The 443-nt window shown below is 26.0% G+C and overlaps 1 protein-coding gene across 1 annotated transcript in view; it reads left to right on the top strand.

Annotated features, from left to right (window-relative positions):
• LOC107567386 (uncharacterized protein C14orf37 homolog) overlaps positions 1 to 443 on the top strand; it is a 10,160-nt gene that overhangs the window by 5,718 nt on the left and 3,999 nt on the right. The window lies entirely within an intron of this gene.

Below are 443 nucleotides of genomic sequence, written 5' to 3'. Positions count from 1 at the left end.
CTCCTTCAGGGAACGAGGGTTACATATGTAACCGAGACGTTTTTATTTGAACATTTTCCACTTTAATTTTAGTTAACATTTTAATAATTAAGTTGTGTTTTTGTCATTTTTAATAGTTTTTCATCTTTTTTTAAATACATAGGTTAAATAATTTTTTTATTTCAGTATTAGTTAAGTACATCAAGTTAACTTAAATAAAAATGATAAATCTTTTCCTAGCCAAAATAAAAGTTTTAGTTTTTTATTTTATCTCATGTAATCAAAATGTGCTTTAATGGTTATAGTTTCAGTTTTACATTAACTATAATAACCCTGATTTAAAACTATAAGAGTATATCAATAATGCTAAATTAGCACAGATGCAGATTTGGTATCTTGAGGCTTTCTGGGAATCTGAGAAGGATATGTTTTCATTTGAGTTTTCTCTCCAATGCGTGTGAATA

The sequence above is a fragment of the Sinocyclocheilus grahami genome, unplaced genomic scaffold (assembly GCF_001515645.1).
Source record: "Sinocyclocheilus grahami isolate Dianchi unplaced genomic scaffold, SAMN03320097.WGS_v1.1 scaffold1154.1, whole genome shotgun sequence".
NCBI classification, from domain to species: Eukaryota; Metazoa; Chordata; class Actinopteri; order Cypriniformes; family Cyprinidae; genus Sinocyclocheilus; species Sinocyclocheilus grahami.
Note: the sequence above shows the minus strand (reverse complement) of the source record. Positions and strands in the feature narration are given on the sequence as shown.